The sequence below is a fragment of the Elephantulus edwardii genome, unplaced genomic scaffold (genome assembly GCF_000299155.1).
Source record: "Elephantulus edwardii isolate Elephantulus edwardi_28Jun2011 unplaced genomic scaffold, EleEdw1.0 scaffold00145, whole genome shotgun sequence".
NCBI classification, from domain to species: Eukaryota; Metazoa; Chordata; class Mammalia; order Macroscelidea; family Macroscelididae; genus Elephantulus; species Elephantulus edwardii.
This window is the reverse complement of record NW_006399895.1, coordinates 4,467,148-4,491,629: the sequence shown is the minus strand read 5'-3', so window position 1 is coordinate 4,491,629 and position 24,482 is coordinate 4,467,148.

Here is a 24,482-nt window from a genome sequence, read left to right as displayed (position 1 = left end):
ATAGATAGATAGATAGATAGATAGATAGATAGATAGATAGATAGATATAGATAGATGATAGATAGATAAATAGATACATGATAGATAGATAGATAGATAGATAGATAGATAGATAGATAGATAGATGATAGATAGATAGATAGATAGATAGATAGATAGATAGATAGATATAGATGAATAGATATATAGAGAGAGAGAGAGGGAGGGAGAGAGAGAGAGAGATTGGAATGTTTGGAAAAGTGGACTACTTTATCAGCAAGACAGGAAGACCCCAGTGATTGCAATAAGTGAGCTTGAGCATGGCTGAGATTATGAAGATGAGTAAGGTTTCAATCAGTTGTTCATCAAAACACTATGAGTCATAGTTAATTTGATGACACTTAATAACAACATATTAGAAGCAGGTCACATTTTTGAGGAAAATTCTCTTACAGTTGATCAGCTGCTCATATCATGAAGAATAAGGTTCCATTTGAGTTGACAAACAACCAACTAATACAATTTATTTATTTATTTATATGTTGTTGTTGTTGTTATGTGCTTTCAAGCTACCTATGAACTATAACGAACGTATGGACAATAGCCCTAAGCCCTGCTCTATCCTGTGCCACTCTTACTGTCTCTGACAACTTACCCCCATTACTCCAGTCACTGAATCAATCCATCTCATCATGGGTCTTCCTCTCTTATGCTGTCCCTTCACCCTCCCAAGCATGACATCCTGCCTTGAAACATGTCCAAAGTATGTCAGACGAAGCTTCAGAATCCTTTCCTCCAAGGAGCAGCCTGGTCTCACCCTCTCCAGGATGAATCTGTTTGTTTTCTTAGCAGTACATGATATCCTCAATACTCTTCTCCAGCACCACAGCTCAAAGGCATCAATTCTCCTTCTATCATCTCTAGTCATTGTCCAGCTTTCTGATGCATAGCAAGCAATTGCAAAGACTATGGCATGGATCAGACACACCTTAGTCCCCAGACTGACATCATTGCTCTTCAGTACTTTGAAGTAGTCTCTGACATCAGACTTTCCCAGTGCAATTTGTCTTTTCATTTCCTGGCTGCTGGTGCCAAGAATGTTGATTATGGAGCCAAGCAAGCTGAAGCTGTCAATGATCTCAGTCTCTTCACCATCTATCATGATGCTGCCAATCGACCCAGTGGTAAGAATCTTTGTTTTCTTGATGTTGAGCTTCAATCCATATTGAAGGCTGTTGTCCTTGACCTTCTGCAGAAAGCACTTCAGGTTCTCCTCAGTTCAGCAAGTAGGGTTGTGTCATCTGGGTAACAGATTGTTGATGCATATTCATCCAGTCCTGATGCCACATTTCTCCTCAAAGATCCCAGCCTCCCAGATAATATGTTCTACATATAGATTGAAAAGGTATAGAGATAGGACACATCCCTGGCATACACCCTCCTCGGTTTTGAACCATGCAGTTCTTCCTTCCTCTGTTCTGACAACTGCCTCCTGGTCCAAGTATAGGTTTCATATAAGCACAATCTTGTACTTTGAGATTCCCATTCTTCTCAGAGTCAGCCACATTTTGTTGTAATCCCATAGTCAAATGCCTTTGCATAGTCAATGAAACACATATAGACAATTCCTCTGGTACTTCCGGCTTTCAGCCAAAATCCATCTAACATTAGCTAACATATCCCTAGTGTCATGGCCTCTTCTAAACCCAGCCTGCACTTCAGGCAGTACTCTGTTGATACACTATTCCAGTCGGTTTTGGATACTCTTCAGCAGAATCTTGCCTGCCTGTGGTATCAATGATACTGTTTGATAATTTCCACACTCTTATAGGGTCACCTTTCTTTGGAATGGGAACAAATATAGATCTCTTCCAGTCAGTTGGCCAGGTACTTGTCCTCCAGATTTCTTGGCTCAACTTGGTGAGCACATCCAGAGCAGGACAGTTTGTTGAAATATGTTGACTGGTATACCATTAATTCCTGGGGCCATGTTTTTTGCCAAGTCTTTCAGAGCAGCTTGAACTTCTTCCTTCATCACCAAAGGCTCTTGCTCATAGGTTGTTTTATTAAATTCTTCTATGTCCATCAATTTCTGTTGGTACAATTACTCTGTATACTCTTTCCATCTTCTTTTAATGTTTCCTGGATCATTTCCTATTCTGTTCAAAAGCATCCTTAAATATTGCAATTCGAGGCTTGAATTTGTTCTTCACTTCCTTCAGCTTAAGAAATGCTGAGCAAGTTTGGCCCCTTTGATTTCCTGAGTCCAGCTCTTTGCACATTTCATTGTAATACTTTGTCTTCCTGCACTGCCCTTTGAAATCTTCTGTTCAGCTCCTTAATACCTTGATTTCTTCCCTTTGCTTTGTCTTCTCAGCATTCTAGTGCGATGTTCAGAGTCTCTTCTGATACCATCTTTGTCTTTTCTTCCTCCACTTTGTAATGTCCTTTTGCAATCTTCCTGGATGATATTCTTGATCTCCTCCCACAGCTCATCTAGTCTTCATTCATTAGTGTTCAAGGCATACCCCATCTTTTCCACAAAATATATCATACACTAATTACCATTCTGTGCCTTGCTTTTGACACTTAACCATATCATTTAAAGACCTTTTCATATCAGTACAGAATTCCCTCAATGAATCTGCATAACATGTCACTGAGGAAAGCATTGCAGTTTATCGATTTGATCTCTCAGTAGACACTGGAATGATTCCAGTGTTTTACAATTTAAAGACAATACTGCAATGAATGCCTTGTTTTTAATCTCTTTTCATATGAGTGCCAATATATCCACAGGGTGCTTTCCTAGAAAGATAATGCTAGGTAAAGAATAGACTCATTTGTAAGTTTTGTATATTTCCCTACTTAAGAACTGTATCACTATGTACTCCCACCAGCTTCCTCATCTAGTTTTATGGTCATGTTCTTTTTTAAAGTTTACCAATTTATTAAGTGAAGGCTGTGTCTCAGTGTAGTGCTAATTTGTATTTTCTTTTTTATGTATGATGTTGGAATTTTTTCATATGTTAAGGGTCATTTGTCTTTCATTTTCAGGGAAACATCTCTTTGTTTGCTTTTGCCCATTTTTCAAAGGGTTGTTGGTACTTTTCTTTTTCATTTCTAGGAAATCTTTAGACATCAGGCAAAGACTAACACTTTGTGTTATGAGTTGCAATACTTTTGCTGACTTTTTTGTTTTTGAGTTTGCTTATGGTATTTTATTTTCTTTGGCCATACAGAAGTATTTTTGTTTTAAATGTAGGTAGAATACTCTGCCATCAGTGTGTCAAACACCATAATGGTTACCCATCATGGGCAATGTTTGATGAAGCTCCCAGATTGATTCCAGTTTGGAAGTGTCATCCACTTCCTAAACCACATGCCTTTGGACAGTTTATGAACATAGAGAAATGATGATAGTTATAGAACAGGGTTCATGTCTTTTTTTTCATAGAGTCCCTATAAGTCATGACCACAGTTAACAAAAAGAGATGAAAGTGAGACTAGGAGAAGCAGTTCTTCTCTGAAAGGTGGGCTCTCTTGTTTTGGTTGAGGGTCATGTGGAATATTTGGTTGTTTTTTTATTTAAGTCTCCTGTTTAGAGTCAACACCACCTCCTGAAGGGCTTTTGTATTTAAAAGTCAGTTAGTCCTCAGGCCTAGTGTAATTATAGTTTAGATGAACATTCTTCTCAGTGGTGCAGCACTGATCTGTCAATTTGCTATACTGAGGTAAACTGGAGTGGCTATGATGCTGAAGTCTGTGCCTTTGGGGTGTCAAGTGCCATAATGGTTACCCAAGGTGGACAGTGTTTGGTGGAGCTCCCAGATTAACACATGTTTGGAAGCAGGAGAGGTATCGACTTCCTAAACAACATGCCTCTGGAAAGTCTATGAACTTGAGAATTGATGATAGTTACAGAAAGACTTCAGGTCTTTTGTTCATAGGGTTGCTATGAGTCATCCTTGACTCAACAACAATCAAAAACAACAACTAATTTAATAATATTTTATAGTTTCTGAGTCTCAAAAGTTCCTTGCTCATAAAGTTTTAATAGGATTTCCCCACATTTTCTTCTAATAATTTTTAGTTTTACTTGTCATTTATAAATTTGGTCCAGTCATATATTTCTTTTTCCAGTTCTCTGTTTGCCACTTCTTTCAAATATTGGATTCCTACATATATTTAGGTGTCTGGATTTCTATTTTGATTCTTTGGTCTATCTGTCCATCTATGCACCAATATGCATAGCTTGAATTCTTGATGTTTCATATATTTAAGTATCCAGTAGGGTGAGTCTTCTCTCACATTGTTGTTGTCATTGTTGTTGTTGTCGTCGTGTACTTTCAAGTCTGAATCCATCCATAGCTGACCCTCCAGCAGGTTTTCAGGGGCAGTTAATTACATGGGAGGAGATTGTCCATCCTTCCCCTGCAGAGCAGCTGGTGAATTTGAACTACATGCCTTCAGAATTGCAGTGCAGATTCTTACCACCAGGCCACTAGAGTCTTCTCTCATAGTTTTCCCGGATCCATCAAAGTTTCCTGGCCATTAGTAAGCCTCTCTTGTCAATGACATTTCTTCTTTGCTCATTGTCGTATTTCAATCATTTCCCCCACAAGGAGGCCAGCCCCTACCTCTTTATAGATGTCCAACTAGAGAACAAGCCAAATACAGCTCAATCCCCAGGCAAGGCAGAGGCAGAAATTAGTCCTCCAAAGAAAATCTTAGTAGGGCTTATTCATGCACTTCTTTGAGGTAACTGTGTTAGAGAAAGACCACAAGAGAGACTTATGTCTTTCTAGGGGCCTGAGTTTTCCCTGGCAGATTTCCAATCTGGCCTCCTGATCTATCCTTACCTGTTCAGATAGATGTGAGACGAGATTATCTTGATTTAAGGAATTTTCCCATCTGATAATCAGTTTATGATAGTTCATGATCAGTCTTCTGATTGGGTATGAGAGGACATTTCAAATAAGAAAATGTAACATAATAACTATCAATTATGGCTTCTGCTATCACCTCTGATCACTGATAATCTATTACATAGTAAGCTTTGTGGGAGATACTACTCATGTTTATCTCATTTAGTTATAACCCTATGCTGAAACTACCTGTAAACTTGCCCAAGATTGCAACTACTTAGTGGTAGAACTAAGTCTTGGATCCCAGCCTGATTCCAAAGCTCATATTCTTAACCACTGACTAAGTTTATCTTGATAGGATCTGCCATCCTGGAACAATGTCAAATCCTATGCCTTCCCAATCCATCGAATCAGTTGCCCTAGAGTTGACGTCCAGGAGTCTGCATTCTTAGGCATGTGTATGTGAGAACCACTCTCCCTAATTGTGGATGAGTATGCTTTATGGCATAAGGAAAAATGAGAGAGCAAGTGTTCACTTGCACAGGAACCCTGAGTATCTTTGGTCAGACTGTCACTTCCCCTCAGTAGAGATGGTTGCCTTGGGATCTTATAGCCTGGTTTCGCTCTGCAAGCTACGTGGCTTTGGTGGCATTGGTGAGACACTCCACCTAGTGTGAGGAGGGACTCGGCATAGTAGGTTATAGAGCAGCCACATGAGATTGCTAGGCTTTTACTGTCCTGAAGAGCTTACCAAAATGCAGGAGGGGAGGCACGTAAATTCTCACTTAAATAAGGGGCCTGCTTTGCTTGGGGTAAAAACATGGTGTTCTTGCCAAGCTCTGTGCTGCCTCAAGGATGTACACAGAATCACATGATTCACAGAAAGGTGCTAAGTAGGCTGGCAAAGATCTTGGTCAGTAAGTGCCAAAAAGGAGGAGAAGGAACTATGTTGGGTCAAGTACATGAGAGGGAAGAACTCATTAGGTGTGCTGTGAAGGGAAAGAGAACAAGGGCCATGTCTTGGACTAATATTTTACCAAGCTTCATCCAGTTCTCATAACAGTCTTCCTAGATGGATCCTACTGTCTCTAGCTCAACATAATTCAACAGGTCATTGCAATCAATTCAGAACTGACTTAGACTGACTGAGCTGACTCTTTAGAGGGTTTTCAGAGGCAGTTAATAGTCTGAGAGGAGACTGTCCATGTTTTTCCTACAGAACAGCTGGTGGATTCAAACTACTCACCCAGCGGTTGGCAGCACAACTCTCTATCCACTTGGCCACAAGAGCTCCTTAGTAAAGTGAAGGCAATGAGGCTCCTCCAAGTTAAGGGAATTTTTCATTGATCACACAGTTAATAAATAGTAGAAAATTTAAGATAGAACTTAGCAACTCCAAAGCCAGTGGTCTTTCCACTACACCACAATATACTACTACCACCATTTCTTCCTTTTCTTCCTCATAGTGTTAGCCACATGAGACCAGGGTCTGAAGGAAGCAGCCAGCAGACAGTTAGGTCTCCAAGCACAGGCAGTGAAGTAAGGACAAGTAGTACCTAAGGGGAGCAGAGGTAAAGCAGAGGCACAGATGAATTCGCACTCTCAGAGTCTCCAAGTGTGGGGAGAAAAGTTGGAGAAATGGGATTCTGGTTCTGGTTGTTTGTTTTTTTTTTTTAGCCACCTGTTAGTCCTAGGCAAATGCTCTTTTATTTATTAATTTGTTCAGAAAGAAATATGTGGAGAACAGGAAATGCTGTGCTGCAAACTCCTGAGCCCGGTAAGAGTCAAAGGAGATAAAGGACACCCAAGGTCTCAGGAAATCTGAAGGGTCCAGGGCTCAGGCTGTGGCCTTAAGCTCTATGATTCCAAAACATGCCATATTGAGTACATAACACACATTTGTAACAAAATATCACAGAATGGGTGGCTTATAAATACTTATTGTCATAGTTGTGAAGGCTAGGAGTCCAAGCAAGATCGGGGTATCACCCAAGAATCTGCTCCATCCTCTCTTGCTGCATCAGGTAGCTCCAGACATTCTCTGGCTTGTAGTTGCAGGATCACATTGCATGCTCTGTGGTTTTCTCTCTCTTGTACTCTTTTATATGGAGATCAGTCTTACAGGATTAGGACTCAATCTTATTCTAGTAGGTGGTGGTTGTTGTTGTTGTTATGTGCCATCGAGTAGTTTGCGACTCATAGCGACCCTATGTACAACAGCCTTAAACCTTGCTCTATCCTGTGCCAATTGCATTGTCTCTGACACACCCATCCCGATTACCCCAGTCACTGAATCAATCCACCTCATAGAGGGTCTTCCCCTCCTGCGCTGTCCCTCTACTCTACTCAGCATGATGTCCCTCTCCAAAGACCTGTCTCTCCTTGCAACATGTCCAAAGTATGTCAGACAAAGCCCCAGATTCTTTGCCTCCAAGGAGTAGCCTGGTTTAACCCTCTCCAGGATGAATCTGTTTGTTTTCTTGGCAGTACATTCAATACTCTTCTCCAGCACCACAGCTCAAAGGCATCAATTCTCCTTCTGTCCTCCCTAGTCATTGTCCAGCTCTCTGATGCATAACAAGTGATTGCAAAGACCATGGCCTGCATCAGGAGCACCTTCGTCTCCAAAGAGACACCGTTGCTCTTGAGTACTTTAGAGAAGTCCCTAACAGCAGACTTTCCCATCGCAATACGTTTTTTTTATTTCCTGGCTGCTGGTGCCAAGAGTGTTGACTGTGGAGCCGAGCAAACTGAAGCTGTGAACAATCTCAATCTCTTCGCCATCCATCCTGATGCTACCAATTGGTCCAGTGGTTAGAATCTTTGTCTTCTTGACATTGAGCCTCAGTCCATACTGAAGGCTGCAGTTCTTGACCCTCTGCAGTAAGTGCATGAGGTCCTCCTCAGTTTCAGCGAGCAAGGTTGTGTCATCTGCATAACGCAGATTGTTGATAGATCTTTCACCAATCCTAATGCCACACATCTCCTCATAGAGCCCAGCCTCTTGGATAATCTGCTCTGCATACAGGTTGAAAAGGTATGGAGATAGGACACATCCCTGGCGCACACCCTTCCCAATTTTGAACCATTCAGTGTTGCCCTGCTCTGTTCTGACGAGTGCCTCTTGGTCCAAGTATAGGTTTCGCATTAGCACAATTAAATGTTCTGGGATTCCCATTCTTCTCAGAGTCAGCCACAGTTTTTATGATCCATGCAGTCAAATGCCTTTGCATAATCAATGAAACCCAGATAGACATTCTTCTGGTATTCTCTGCTTTCAGCTAAGATCCATCTAACATCGGCTACAATATCCCTAGTACCACGACCCCTCCTAAACCCAGCCTGGACTTCTGGCAGTCTCTGCTGATGTATTGTTCCAGTCATTTTTGGATAATCTTCAGTAGAATCTTGCTTGCATGTGAAATCAATGCTATTGTTCTGTAGTCCCCACATGTTAATGTATCTAATAACGTTTTAAAAGTCCTTATTCGCAAATAGAGTCACATTCACAGGCACAGAGGATTTCAATTCAACCCAAAACACCATGGACTCCATATTTCATAGTCTTTCCTTGCCTCAGAAGAAGCCTTCAACTGCAATCACCAAGATTATCTGGGGGCTGGGGGCACTGACCGCCAGCAGGCTTCCTCTGGCTGCCTTGACATCAATCAGACACCTGAGTAGTTGTCTCTCCAACTCTTCAGCCATCAGAACACTTTATTAAGCTGTTTAATAACCATCTAGTTAGTTGTCTCCATTATAAAACTATGAGCTTCTTGAAAGCATTGTTGCATCTGCAATGTTAAGCACACTGCTTACCAGAGAATAGAGATTCAGTAAGTCTTTGATGGAATAAACACATGACTAAATTAATGGGTGGATAAGTGAATGTGAATGGGATCAGTGATGCTTAGTGTCTACAACCAATCAGCAGCCCTCAGCCCCAGGTCTTGACATGTAAAAGCCTCAAGGAGGCTCAGAAGTCAGGTCGGGCCCATTTCTCATCAGGCAGCTCCAGATCCCTGCCCCAGGCGGCACACATATCTCGTTCTTCATCCCATATCCTCCACTTATGGTTTACTTTTGCCTTTAACAGTAACCTTAGAGCTGTTTGGTCAAGTTAATGCTTTCCTGATGCTGCAAAAGTTTATCTTTGCAAAACATCACACCCAGATTCCAGCAGCAGGAGAGGGAACATTCCTGCAGGGAAAGGAGGCAGGAGTTCCCAGGGCACCTCTGTGCTCACTCTCGCTTTTCATTTTGCTTGCTTTGCTCTGACCTCCAGATGAACCCTCCCTGGCATCTTTTACTTAATGAAAGTCAGAAATGGACAATCTTAGGACTCACTATTTCAGAAACAGAACAACCTAGAAACTATCTTGCAATCTCTTTAGAAGCTGAGGCCTAGCTGGTCTGAAGAAAATCAGAGCTAGAGGAAGTCCAGCTGAGTTAAGGAGCTGAGGACACCATTCTGGAACTGTAGAGCAATGATGGTCCAAAACCATCATTCTTCAGATAAGGAAACTGAGGCCTAGAAAATTACTTGCCCAGGGAAACCAGGAAAAGTTAACAAAACAAAACAAAACTCATGGAGCTCCCTGATGTATGTCACATGTAATACAAAAACAGCTAAATGTTCTTGTTGTTATTGTTAGGTGCCAACAAGTTGACTAGATCTGTAGCGGCCCTACAAACAGCAGATCTGTACGCTGCCCTGTCCTGTGACATCTGCATCATCCCTTGTCTACTTGAGCCCCTTGTTACCGTCTTTGTGTCAGTTCATCTCATTGAGGTTCTTCTTCTCTTTAGCTAACCCTCTGCCTTTCCAAGAATGGTATCTTTTTGGGAAAGAAATAATTCTTAGTGTCTGAACTGCATTGCCTACAAACTTGTGCAGTTGTTTGTCTCACATGAAATGGCTTTTCACTCTTTGCCATCGAGTCAACTCTGACTGTAGTGATGCTATAGGAGAGAGAAGAACTACTCCAAACATTGTAATTTTAATCTGCGGCCCTCAGGCTTGGTTTTAATTGGTTTTGGTCAAATATTCTTCTAAGTTACATAGCCCTGGTTTGTCCCTTTGCTGTACAGAGGTAACTCGGGGTTGCTATGATGCTAAACACTGTGACACTGATGTGTCAAATGCAATAATGATTGTCCACGGTGGACAGTATTTGGTGGAGCTGCTCAATTAAAACAAGCTTGGAAGCAGGAGTGGCATCCACCTCTGAAATAGCTTGCCTCGAGAAACTCTATGAATGTGGAGAAATGATGAAAGTTATACAAGTGTTCTTGTCTTTCATTCATAGGGTCACTATGAGTCGTCTACGGCTCGACGACACCTGACGACAACAACAACATAATATTTACAGAAGCAGCCTGTCATAGCTTTCTCCTACAGAATAGCTGGTAAATTCAAACTGCATTCGCAGCAGAGTGCTTAACCACTGTGCCACCAGGACTCCTTGCCATTGGGCTAATTGGGTTTACATCCTGCCTCTGACTGCCTTATGTTGTTGAACCTCCCTACAAATGAATATCCTTTTCTATAAAAAGGAGCTATTACTACCACTAGCCTCCTAGTATCGTGAACGTGATATGAGATGGCTACATAAAATCTTTAATGCCTGGCACACAGTAAATGGTTTGAATTTTTTAGTTATTCTTTTTATTATTATCCACTGCTAGGGCTTCAAAACAATTCTTCCCAGTTCAGTCATGGATGACGACACAAAACCTGAACCAATTAAAATTTTAAAATGTGGGTGAACTAGAATGATAACCAGAATGGGAAAATTATGGGTCAGTGCACAGCTAAAAACATATTCTCCCTCTTGGAAAACATGTGCATTGCAAAACAACCAAATCTCTTGATTAGCAGAGTTAGAAATCGCAATGCCTTGCTCAAAGATGGCAGTCAACCACATCATTTTGAATATAATTGTCCATAATGCTGGCAATAACCCAATCTCCTGTATCAGGCTCCTGAGAAAGCTCACTGTGCATTTCCAAATCTCCCATCTAGGGCTTTTATGTGTCATTTTTCCTGTCCCAGTTATCATTTGTTTCACTCAAATTTTAGACATTCAAATCAGTTCTGAATAAATTTCATTTCATCAGCCATGACTGAACCAGTTTAATCTGGTTTGAAACCCTGTCTGTTTGTCATTCTGTGGTGGTGTGCATATGTCTGAGATACTGTAATGTATGCCACCATGATCTGAGCCACCAAGGTCACTCAAAGGCAGACAAGTTTTAGAGGAGCTTCCAAACTAAAAAGAAAGGTCCAGCAATCTACTTCTGGAAGGAAACCAATGAAAAGCTCTTAGATTACAACAAAATATTGTCCAATATATCATTTAACCAATCAATCTCACACCAAGTAATTTATCCTAGGATAAATAATTCTCTAAAAGGAATAACTCTCTGTGTGAAGTTCATTGCAACTTTGTTTATAAAGATGAAAAATTGCAAATAGCCTGCATGTCCCATGATAGCAAAATGGACACATAAATTGTAAGATACTCCCTTAGTGGAATATAATGGAGCCACTAAAAATGATGAGTGTGAACACTAGAGAGACAGAGAGAGGTATTTGGCACTTAATATGGGGTGAAAAATTCCAAAACAGTTATATCTGCAGATTTAAATTAAAAATATATTTGTTCTATATGTTGTTTTTGTTGTTCTTGATTACCTTCAAGTCGAGCACGACTCATAGTGACCCTATGAACAAAAGGCCTGAAGTCTTTCTATAACTATCAACATTTCTCAAAGTTCATAGAGTTTCCAGAGGCATGTTGTTTAGGAAGTGGATGCCACTCCTGCTTCCAATCATTCTATATACAGAATAAAATCACAAAAAACCTAAAATCAATCTGCAATAGATTATGTTGTTGTTGTTGTTGTTGTTGTTGATATATGCTGTTGAGTTGCATGTGACTCGTAGCAACCCTATGTACAAGAGTTCTGAACCCTGCTCTATCCTGAGCCAACCTCATCTTCTCTGATCATCTTAATACCCGAGTCACTGAGTCTATTCATATCATGGAGGGTCTTCCTTTCTTTCACTGTCCCTTCACCCTCCCAAGCATGACATCCTTTTCCAATGACTGGTCTACCCTTGCAACATACCCAATGTATGTAAGATGAAGCTTTAGAATCCCTGTCTCCAAGAAGCAACCTAGTTTTTACCCTCTCTAGAACAAAACTGTTCGTTCTCCTAGCAATCCGTGGTATATTCAATAATATTCTCCAGTATCACAGTTCATTCTTCTTCTGTCATCCCTAGTCATTGTCCAACTTTCTGATGCGTAGCAAGTAATTGTGAAGACCATGACTTGGATCAGGTGCACTTAAGTCTCCAGACTGATATCATTGCTCTTTAATACTCTGGAGAGGTCCCTGACAACAGTCTTTCCCAATGCAATTCATCTTTTGATTTTCTGGCTGCTGGTACCAAGAGTGTTGACTGTGGAGCCAAGCAAACTAAAGCTGTTAAGAATCCCATTCTCTTCACTGCCAATCATCCCAGTGGTGAGAATCTTTGTTTTCTTAATGTTGAACTTCAATCCACATTTGAGGCTGCAGTGTTTGACCTTCTGCAACAAGTGTTTCCTGAACTCCTCAGTTTCAGCAAGCAAGGCTGTGTCATCTGCATAACAAAGTTTTTGACGAATCTTCCTCCAATACTGATGACACATTCCTCATCATAGTGCCAAACCTAGATGATCTGTTCTGCATATAGATTGAAAAGGTAAGGAGATAGGACACACCCCTTTTGTACACCTTTCCCAACTTTGAGCCATGCAATGTTTGTTTGCTCTGTTCTGATGACTGCCTCCTGGTCCAAGTATAGGTTTTGCATAAGCACAATCAAGTGTTCTGGGATTCCCATTCTTTTCAGAGTCAGCCACAGTTTATTGTGACCCACACAAATGCCTTTGGATAGTCAATGACATTCCTCTGGTACTCTGTTTTCAGCCAATATCCATCTAACATTAGCTATACTCTAGGACCACTGCCTCTTCTAAACTCAGCCTGCACATCTGGCAGTTCTCTGTTGAAGTGCTGTTCTAGTCGTTTTTGGATAATTTTCAGTAGAATCTTGCTTGCATGCGATAGTAATGATATTTTTCAATAATTTCTGTATTCTGGTCGCTTTTCTTTGGAATGGGAACAAATATGGATCTCTTCCGATCAGTTGGCCAGATGATTGTCCTCCAGATTTCTTGGCACAACTTGGTAAGCACATCCAGGGCAGTGTCTGTTTGTTGAAATATGTCAATGGGTATGCCATCAATTCCTGCGAACTTTGTTTTTTGCCAATTCTTTCAGAGCAGTTTCAACTTCTTCCTTCATCACCACAGGCTCTTGCTCAGACATTGTTTCATGAAATTCTTCTATGTAAGCCAATTCCTTTTGGTACAGTGAATCTGTATACTCCTTCCATCTTCTTTTAATACTTCCTGGAGGTTATGAGTATTTTTAAATTTCTTTTTTAAAATTTTGAGCATTCAAAATCACTGGCAATAAGAGCAATGCAAATCAAATCCATAATGAGATATTGTCTCACTCCTGTAGCAGTGAAAAAGTTTTATAGGACAACAAGTAGTAAATGTTGCAGAGAATGTGGTGAGATAGAAATTCTTATATACTGGGGAGCTCTGGTGGCCTAGTGGCAAGAAGCTGCACTGCAATCCCAGAGGTGTGCAGTTCGGGTCCACCAGATGCTTTGCTGGAGAAGGAGGAACCATCTCCTCCTGTACCAGTCAAATCTGATTTGATGGTGCACACACACACAAATAATAAAAATAAAATAAATTTTTAAAAAAAGAAATTCTCATATACCATTGGGGGAATTATAAAATGGTACAACCACTCTGGAAGACAGTTTGGCATTTTCTAAAAAAAAATTGAACACAGAAATTCCATATGATCCAGCTATTCCACTCCTAGGATTATGCCAAGAAAATTAGAACTGAGACACAAGCAGAAATTTGTATACTAATGTTCATAGTAGTATTGCTTACCATCACAATAACATGGAAATAGTTCAAATGTCCAAACACAATAGAATGGTTTGAGAAATTGTGGTACATTCACACAACAGAATATGATGCAGCCCTCAGAAGCAATGATTTTGGAAAGTACTATATAACTTGAAAGGGACTGGATAGCATTCTGCTGAGTGAACTAACTCAGTCACGTAAGGGCAAATACTGTGTAAGACAATTATTGTAGAAATATAAAGATAACTAGTAAAACATGTAGGAAGATTCAAGGAGAGGAGGATGGGAATAGAGAATGAAGATGGGAAAGGGAGAAATAATAGGATTGTACAATTTGGTGGGTGGAGGGAGGGTTGGGTAAAGAAAATGGGAAAAATCTGGGGGCATGTGGAAAGAGGGTAATGGGTATAATTCAATGGTGATTAATTTTATAAAACATTAACAAATGGGAATGGTTTTATTAAACACAGTGAGAATTAAAGTTAGTGTGAAACACAAGGTATATAAACTTTATAAATAAAAAAGGCACCATTTGCTCAAGGACTAACGATCAGGAGGTATGAAAGGAGGGGATAAAAATATGAATGGAAACATAAACCACAGAGAGATAGTGAGAATGGCGCTGTTACCATGTGGGGATCATAACTAAGTTTCTAAAACAAAATATGTATGGATGGTTGAATGGACTACTAATCTGCTCTGTCAATTTTCACTCAAATCACAATAAAAAGTTTTTAAAAGTCAAAGAAAAATTATATTCAAACATTAAAAATTAAAATAATTACTAGCATTTAAATTTTTTGTTTTTTGTTTTCTGTTGTTACTCAGAGGAACCCTGGTGGCACAGTGGTTAAGGGTTAAGGGCTCAGCTGCTAACCAGAAGGTTGTAAGTTCAACCCACCAGCCCTCTAAAAAACAAAGATGAGGCTGTCTACTACCAAAAAGATTTACGTCCTTGGAAACCCTATGTGGCACATCTACTCTGAGTCAGAGTTCGCTCTGTGGCAATGAGTATTGTTAGTCTGCTTTTGAACCATAAACACATTGCTCAAACAAAAAGTTAATTGAAGGTATGTTTCACCTGTAGAATAATGCTTGGAAAAGACTAGTTGCTCAAGTAGTACTGGTGGCAAGAAGAACGAATGAATAAATGAATTGATAAATCACTGAATGGAATACCTTCATTCCTACACCAACACCAAATTCTTGCCATTGGGAAGACAAACGAGACAGGAAGGATTTGTCCTCTTTTCTGTTTAAGCGACTGGCCCAAGGTCCCTCTGGAAAAGTCATCTTAGTTCTGATGTTTCTATTGGAGCAGAAACAAAAGAATCAATGGGCAATGTAGACTTGAGGAGGCACAAATTAAGATGAGGCATGTATAAGAGTTAGCAGTGTATCTGATGCATGATAAACACTTAATAAATGCCACGCAGGAGACACAAGAGCAATTCCAGCCTACGGACCTTAGACACAGCCACCATAAGTCCTTCTTTAGTGGCTTATATGTTGCTGTAAAGTGATTTCAACAGCACTTCTCATGAAGACAGACTAGGAAGAAAGGCCTGGTTATCTATTTCTGAAAATCAGTCAGTAGAAGTCCTATGGATCTTAATAATCCTATCATGGGAATAATACAGAACCTATTCCGTTATACATGTAATTCTAGTCTGGCTAGCTCAGGTGGTAGAGCATGAGCCTCTTAACTTCAGGGTTGTGGGTTCACACCCCATGCTGAATATAATTTATTATGCGCAGCCACCACAAGTCCAGAGGCAACTCCAGAGCATCTACCAGCAAAACAAATGACTTTCAGTAGTGGGCAAACTCAGGGACAACCTAAGATAGCTCTCCAGGATCCTCACTAAAGAAAAACAATGTTACGGGAAGAGGCAGTTCAACCTTCATCTCTGTCTTAAATCTGTGTCACTGAGACTCCTCACTTTTACAAAGAATAATCCCCTGCCACCGACTCAATTCTAACTCACAGCAAATGCATCAGACAAACTAGAAATGCCCCATAGGATTCCCAAGGCTGTAAAACTTTACAGAAGCAGATTGTCACATCTTTCTCCCAAGTGATTTGATCTCTGGGCTAGATATTCAACACTCAGCCCACTGCACCACCAAGGCTCCACACATTGTAGGATGTCTTATTGAATATTATGTTAAATTTCATTTACCTCTATCTTCATTATCACCACCATTTCTGAATTTAGAGATGTTTTCAGGATCAAGCAGGAGCTTCACTATCTTTTGTGAAAGTCTAAACTCATCAAAAAGACTGTGCTAGGCATCCCAAAGAAGAGTGAGAAAGGAAGAGGATCCCTAACTCCCTTAGTGGGAGCAACAGAGGTTGGTGCATCACTGAGTAGCAAGAACCTAGGAAGGCTCCCAGGTCATCGTAAGGCAGGGCTTAGTGTGGCAGCCCCGACTCACAGGGCTTCCCACATCTCACGCACAACAGTGGCGTTTGTAAAGAGACTATGTGGTCTGAAACAAGGGGATTCTTAGCAGTTGGACTTGATATGAACAATGACAAGGACAGAAAACCTTTGCATAAGGTTGAAATAAATCAATTCCAATCAAACATGCATAAAATTTTATGCCAATACATCAAGATGGCAGCCCAGCATCTTCCATTTACATCAACATAAAGAAAATAAAGAAATATGTGACTTCTCACTTACTTAATACCTGTGGACTAAGAACACACTCAGTAGTGAACTTGTTTTAACTGGTACTCTCACTAAAAAAAAATAAATAAATAAATAAAAATTTCTTGTTTGCAGGCTTTGCCCATTTCCATAGTGTAAATACCCAAAGGTGGCCAAATTCAAACTATGAAGATTAAGTAACTGAGTCTGGGAAGCTAAGGAGAAATGTGAGCAACTAGTTCTCCTGAGCCACTGAAAGCCAGCTCCCACACACCACTGAAAGCCACACAACAGGAGGGTTTAATCCTAAAACTCATAAAAGTCTTTTCCAGCATTAGAATTTCCAGGAGGCTTTATCAAAACCTGGTAATAGTCACCAATTAATCAAGCGTGATCTGCTGATTTTATCTGTTAAAATATGGCCTAGGAGAACTGTTTCGCTTCCCCACATCTGAAAAACTCTTCCTCAAAATGATCAAGGTTCTTTGTCAATGTTGTTGTTGTTAAGTGCCATCAAGTCTTGGATGACTCATAGTGATGTTATGAACAAAAGACTTGAACACGTGTATAACTTTGGTCATTTCTCCATGTTCAGAGAGTTTCCAGAGACAAGACATCTTAGAAGTGGATGCCACTCCTGCTTCCAAGCTTGTTTTAATCGGGGAGCTCCACCAAACACCATCCACTATGGGTAACCATTATCGCATTTGGCACATCAATGTCACAGTGGTTAGCATCACAGCAACCACAAATTACCTCTGTACAGCAATGCACAGACCAGGGCTATACCACTTAGAAGAATGTTTGACCAAAAACAATTAAAACCAGGCCTGAGGTCTGCAGATTAACATCACCCACCTTGGGCTTGGTAGCATAACTTTCTGTCCACTGGGCCAACAGAGCTCTATGTTTTTGTTGTTATTGTTGTTAAGTGCTTTCGAGCTGTATAAGTAAACATAAATTTTTCAGATCAAGTCCACTTCTGCCCTTGATTAAGCAATCTTGTGACTAAGAGCAGAGCATGCATCTTCCCTAGAGATCACTGAGAAACAATCTGTAAATCTTCCCATCCTGTTTTATTTTATTATGGTAAAGGCATAAAACTCAATTTGAGGTTTTAGCTATTTTTAAGTGTGCCATTTTAAAGTACATTAATTGCAGTAGAAATGTTAGTTTAGATGTTACACAACATTCATCACTATCTACTTGCAAAATCTTTCAATGCTTCAAACAGAAGCACTGTACCCATCAAGCAATAGTTCTCCATTCTCCTTTCTGCTCATCCCTTAGTAACTTCTAATCTACTCTCTGTCTTAATGAATTTGCCTAGTCTGTCTTGGAGAAAGTGCAGCCAGAGTGCTCCTTGGAGGCAAGGATGACAAAGTCCCATCTCACACACTTTGAGTAGGTTGCTAGGAAAGACTATTCTGTGGAGAAGGATATTGGAAAGGTCAACAAATGATAGGAAGACCCTCAACCAGATGGGTTGACATGGTGACTGCAGCAATGGCTTAAGTGTGTCAGAGATAATGAGGATGGCACAGGATAGGACAGAGTTCAGATCTGTTGTTCAGAGGGTCGCTGAGTTGTACTTGACTCGATGGCACCTAACAACAAGAAGATAATCCATAAAGAACTCTGGTGTTGCAGTGGTTAAACATGTGGCTGCTGACCAATGGTCAGTAATCTTAATTCACCAGCTAGTCTACAGGAAAAGATGTAAAGATGTGCTTCCATAAAGATTACCATCATAGAAACCTTATCAGGCATTTCTATTCTGTTACTGTGAGTTAAAGTCAACTGCAGAGCATGCAGCACAACGGTAAGATATTGCATGTAAATTAAGTCATAGACTCCTTGTCATTTTATGTCAGATTGCTTCATTCAGCATGTTTTGGAGGTCTACAAGGATGAAGGATGGGGTATGCATGCATCACAACCGCACTCCTTTTTATGGCTGAATATTATTCCATTGCATGGAATACCACATTTTGTTTGTCCATTAATCTGTTGATGAATATTTGGATTGTTTCCACTCTTTGGCTACTGTAAGTAGAAGTAATTCTGCTGTAAACTTCGGTGTACAAATAGCTGTTTCTTGCACAATGGTGTGGCCTATTCCTAGTCACTTCTATTTGCAAGGCCAAATCAGAAAAAGACCCACAATCTTTCATTCCTCTTTCTTCATCTGTGTGTAAAGTACCCAAATCTTCAGCCTCTGGTAATTGACTGTAATAAAATCAAGCTTTGGAGGATGGAGGGGCTCCACTAGCCTTTAACAGAATGCTTTAAGCCAGTGTCTTTCTACTGTGCTGAAAGAAAACCGAAAATGAAACAGTACCTTGTCCCCAGCTGCCATGTTCCTGGTGTGTTTGTCTCCATGAATCGAGTGGCTCTGGGCTTGGCTGAGATGTCAGCATTCCCGGATCCTTCGACTGTAATATTTGGCAATGCCCTAAACTCCAGAATTAGGGCTAAGGTCCTGTACCTCACTCCTTTCCACTTTCCTTGTCAACCTCAGTTGGCAATTCTGTAGATGTGTCTGAGACAGGAGATTGAGGAATAAGGCAAAATGAGGTCCAGTATCCAGGTCAAGACAGTCAGTATACATCTAAAAAGTGTTTAAACAAGAAAACATCATTGAACTGTCTCGCCAATCAAAATGGTACTTGGTAACCTAGCTCTGAATCAGAGTCTCTCCTCACCTCCCTGAAAGGGCTGGTGAAGGATTTGTGATTGTTCCACTCCCAAGGAGCTACTTTCTGACCTGTCTATGGTCAGTTGCCCGGATCATATCCCCGTACTATACAAACATACTTCAAGTACATTCCAACTCATAGCGACCCTGCAGGACAGAGTAGAACTACCCATTGAGTGCCCAAGGCCATAAATTTTTATGAAAGCTCTTGGCTTCAACTGTCTCTTGTCAAGTGCCTGGTGGATTCAAACTGGCAACCTTATGATTAGCAGCTTAATTCTTTAACACCTGTGCCACCAAGACTCCTTCTTAACAGTGTGAAAATTCTTCTAGAATAATTAACTTCCCTAATATTAAGTCTGACATTGAAGTTTGTGGATGAGAGTTTTAAAAGGTATTTGGGGTTTGGTTTTTATTACCTGGTGGTTTAGTGTTAAGGAGCAGTACTGTTAACCCAAAGAAAGGTACATTCTTCTAATTATACCAGTTGCTCCAAGAAAGAAAGGTGGACAATCTCTCCCCAGGTCATTTATTTCCTCTGACAATCCACTGAAGGGTGAGATATGGATCAGTTCTGACTCAATGGTACACAACAACACACCAAATGAAGGGTCATCATGAGGTCACATCATCAACTCAATAGCAGTGGGTTTGGGGATTTTTGCTCATTTGTTTGGTTAGTTTGGGGGTTTGTTTGTTGTGTAACCATTACTACCATCAAGATACACAAACTAATCATTCCAAAGATTCTCTTATATCTTTTCCTAATCAAACCTCACCCCAGACTCAGCTCCAGGAAACCAGTAAGCTGTCTTCCACAGTTGTAACTCTTTTAAAATGTTATTGAAATGGAATTAAACTGTATGTAGCCTGGCTCTATTATAAATGTATATTCACCTCTTTTTTTTTTTCAATGAGAGGTTTATTTTGCTACAGTATTTTGGCTTGTTTTTTGGTTTTGGTTTTTTATATTACTTTTTAAAAAGTTTTATTTAGTTTAGTTTCATTTTTTATTTGTTTGTTTTTTTTTAAGACAGAAAGCTAAAGAAGCTTTATTAAGGGGGCTCCCAGGTGGGATTCCTTGGGACAGACCAGAGGAAAACTGCCTGTTTTGGGTTTGGGGTTTTTTGGGGTTTTTTTTTTTTAGATCTTTTTTTTTTTATTTATTGAGATTTTAATGAAAGCTTATAGAGAATTTTTATATGCATTCATTCATTGTTGCACATTTTCCTCCTGCCCCCATCCCCTCTTTGGTTTTTTCTTTGGAAAAAAAAACCTTTCAGTGTTATACAGTCCCCTCCACCCAGTCAACTTTACTATGCATCTCTTATTCTGGACTCTTGTCATACTAATAATACCTAATCATATATTCCTTGTATACAATTCTTCTCCTCATCTTGTTCAACATTGTATACATTATTTATCCCCTCTTCATGTCCCTCCAACCCCCATGTCAGTCCTGTTTTATAACAGTGGAATTATGTAGTAATTGTCTTTTTGTGACTGAGATATTTCACTCAGTATAATATCCTCCATGGTCACCCATTTTGTATAACATTTTATGAGGTCTTTGTTTTTCAGTGCTGCATAATATTCCATTGTGTAAATATACCACAGCTTCTCTATTCATTCATTTGTTGATGGGCACTTGGGTTGTTTCCAACTCTTTGCTATTGTGAACAAAGCAGCAAGAAACATGGGTCAATTAATAAAGATAGATTTCTTAGAAAGCTAAATCCCCAAAGGATGGACTTCCCTCCTTGAAAAATAAATACGGAAGGGAGGCCGATAAGTATACACTCACTTCTATAAGACAAAACTACTGCTGTTCAAAATGACTAGTATTTTGTATTCCCATCAGCAACGTATTGAGAATTTCAATTGCTCCACATCTTAGAACTGTCAGTCTTTTTAACTGTCATTCTAACTATTCTAGATGGGTTGAGTGGTATCTTATTGTGGTTTACATTTGCATTTCTCTGATAACTCAGTGATGACAATTTTCTCATATGTGTATGTATCCTTGTGTATATTCTTTTGAGAAGTAAATGCTCAGATTTCTAGCCCACATTGTAATTGAGTCATTAGTAATTTTATTATTATTCATTTGTTAGTGTTCTTTATATTTTCTGGATACAGGTTTATTGTTAGATATATGTAATGTGAAATGACTATTTGCTTTCAACCAGGATCCATCTGACATCAGCAATGATATCCCTGGTGCCACAGTCTCTTCTAAATCCTGCTTGAACATCTAGTAGTTCTCTATCTATATATTGTTCTAGCTGTCTTTTCATTCTTTTTGGCAGTATTTTTATTACATGTGATATTAATGATGTGTGTGTGTATGCTGGGTGCAGTCAAGTCAGAACCTATCCATAGCTGACCCTTCAGAAGGTTTTCAGAGGCAGTTAATAGCATTGGAGGAGATTCTCATCCTCACAGGGAGCTGCTGGTGAGTTCCAAACATGTGGCTTCAAGATTGCAGCACAGCTTCTTGCCACTAGGCCACCAGAGCTCCCTATTAATGATATTGTTTGATAATTTCCACATTGTGTTAGATCACCTTTCTTGGAAATGGGAACAAATATGGGTCTCTTCCAATCAGTCAGCCAGACAACTGTCCTCCAGATTTCCTAGCACAGACCGGTGAGTGCATACAGGGCTGCGTCTGTTAGTTTAAACATGTCACTTGATATCCCATCAATTCCTGGGGCTTTTTTTTTTTTTTTTTTTTGGTCTATGCCTTCAGTGCAGCTTGAACTTCTGTGTTTGTTCCAGTGGCTCTTGTTCATAAGACACTCACGAAATTTTTCAGCGTCAGTCAATTCTTTTTTGGTACAGTGACTCTATGCATTCTCTCTATTTTCTTTTAATGCTTCCTGGAATATTTGCTGCTATATTTCCTCCTTTTGATTAACTTCCAATCTGGGCTCTACCCCTAATACATAACTATTATTGTTCCCCTACTGTTCACAGGGGAGAGACCTACTATTTAAGAAATGGGTGACCCATCCTGCTTTCTAGTCTGTCTTAATCTGGGAGCTCTACTAAAACCGGTCCACCATCATTGACGCTTGTGGCATTTGACAAGCCAATAGTATAGCTTTCAGCATCACAGTAACCCACAAGTTACCTCAGTACAGCAAACTGACAGACAAGTGCTGTAGTAATTAGAACAATTAATTCCTCCAGTACAACAAATTGACATACTAGTGTTGTACCTCTAAAAGCAAATCCGGCATACAAATATCATGTTACCAGATCTAGCTAAGGCCTGAACAGATGTAGCACAATGCTCTTGAGAGACTGTTGAAGCATTCGGGCTGAGACTCACAGTTGGCATGCTGGATTAGTGTCCTGGATTTGGATATTAAGGTCACATGGAAGTTTCTGTTGAATCTTTGATGCTGGTGTACCCAGGGACTCCTATAATCATCAAGAAAGAGGAACATTTCAATCACTGTTTTTGCTCTTCACTTAATCATTCAATTGCTTGTCAACTAAGGTGACAAAGTTTATCCAGGACTTTTCCATTCTAGAAAGCACTTCAGTCCTAAGCAGAACTCATCCAGAAGCAAATATACCCATGATCTTGAACCACTTCAGAGAACTAAGCCCCCAATGTCCTGGGGACAAAAGTTGAAATGGAAAGCTTTTTTTAAATGGCAGACACTTCTTTAGATATCTTTCCGGGTATCTTGGGAGGAAAAAAAATTTTGGTGCTAGCCAAAGTTACTGGGAGCACAATCCAAGAGCAAAGTTTGGGAGAATTTTTTTTAATCTCTGGCAAGAAAATATAGCCTCTAGTTACTTTCTTGCCTAGAATCTACAAAATGAGAAACTACAATCTCAGGCTACAGAAAGGCTAGCATAACCCAACCAAGAATATGGAATAAATCAGACCTGGGATAAAGCAGGTCATTGAAACCTCACAACTCTCCAAATAAGCTGGGGAGACACTAAGTGATTCAGTTATTAAAGAAGAAACGTATTAGAAGTGGTATAGAAGTCTCATCTTCTGTAGGCACATCTTCTAAAACTGTTAACTAAACTCATAACTAAAACTCATAACTGTTCTGTTATATTTTAGTTGGAAGAAAGACACAGTGATAATAAGAATTTGGGACACTCTTGTAGTTTCATCATCATCAAGTTGCATAGTCAAATCTTTCAAGGTATCAGTCGCAGTATCCTGAAATAACAAGTTGACGGTCTGCAAAGACTTGGGGTTGCCTTCTCCTTGACAGCAAGTTTCTGGGAACAGAAAGCACTTCTCAAATTAGTGAGAAGGACCAGCTGGCTCTAGTTATTATACTTTTATTACTTGAGGCCTTCCAGCAAATGATTTCTCTGCTCTGAAATCAGCCCCTAGGTTTAACAGTTTCTAATATTTCATTCAAGAATGAATTATTTCATTTTCTATGGGGGTAAAGACATGATCAGGGAGGTGACGACAGGCAATGAAGCTGGCCACCTGACATCAGGGAGATTCTGGTCATCACTGGAGTTGAGATTGCCTGTGATGCCTGATGAAGCTCTAGTAGCCCTGATAGTCTGTAGTACACGGTGCTACTAACCAAAAGACCAAGCATCTCCAGTAGTTAGAATTAACCAACCTCTTCAACGGAAGCCTCCTCCCATGAAGATTTACAGTCTCAGAAGCCTGATGGAGGGTCACTATGACTCTGAATTAGCTCTTTGGCAGTGAAAGCGAGGAAGTGTGATACATGAACCACATAATTAATGTTATAATTAGTATCACTAATTTTATACCAACTTGAAATACATAAATGTGGAGTTCTGGTGGTCTAGTGGTGAGAAGCTGAGCAGGAGAAAGATGATCAATGTAATTTACTGCCTCTGAAAACCTGATGGAGGGTTAGCTAAGAAGTGGCACACAATAACAGAGAGAGAGAGAGAGAGAGAGAGACGAGAGAGAGAATATGAATTAAAAAGTAAATTGAAGGCAGTACAACCAGAAGGCTCCTTAGAGGCAAGGATGTTGAAGTTTCATATACTTTGCGCATGTTGTCAGGAGGGGCCAGTCCTTGGAAAAAGACATTATTCTGGGAAAGGTGGAGTATTAGAGAAAGAGAAGAAGACTGTCAACAAGATGGATTGACACAGTAACAGAAATAATGGCTTGAGAGCAGAATAGGACAAAGTTTAGGTCTGTTGCTCACAGAGTCTCTGTGAGTTATAGTCAACTTGAGGGCATCTAACAAAAACAATAATACCAAGGAGAAAAAGGACAAGAGCCTAGACA